The following is a 557-nucleotide window of genomic DNA, read 5'->3' as shown; positions in this document are numbered from 1 at the left end:
ACACACACACACACACACACACACACACACACACACACACACCTTATTATCGCTCAACCAATTAGTCAATTTTATATTCGTATTAAATTATGTTATCATTGTTACTAAATGAAACGCAATAGTGCTCTTTATCCAGAAAGAAACCCAGCTCCCCTGGTACTTCACTGTTTACGGCGACATTGGCGCACCGATCAAAGTCCAATGTTGCGTCTATGTTTATATGTCAATGGAAAATCACATCGCTTACGAGAAACACTGAATCCTCTTAACCCTCCACTTCCTGCCTTGCATTTGTCTGTCACCTACTTCACCCTCCCCTTCCTCCCCCAAAGATCTTTGCATCAAGTAGTGCTTTAGTAGTGATTTGTGTGCACAATAGAGTTTGGTATAATGTGCAAGCAGTTTGTAAGTGCAATAGTGTGTTTGGGTAACAAGTTGTGCACACGTGTGCACGAGTTGTAAATAGTGTGCAAGTAGTTGGTGTGTGAGAGTGTTTAATGTGCACTCATAATAACAAGCTATAAAATCCGGGGTCAGTTTCAAATCTGTTCTTGTTG

The sequence above is a fragment of the Gadus chalcogrammus genome, chromosome 11 (genome assembly GCF_026213295.1).
Source record: "Gadus chalcogrammus isolate NIFS_2021 chromosome 11, NIFS_Gcha_1.0, whole genome shotgun sequence".
NCBI classification, from domain to species: domain Eukaryota; kingdom Metazoa; phylum Chordata; class Actinopteri; order Gadiformes; family Gadidae; genus Gadus; species Gadus chalcogrammus.
The sequence above is the reverse complement of the archived record's forward strand: the minus strand, read 5'-3'. Positions refer to the sequence as shown.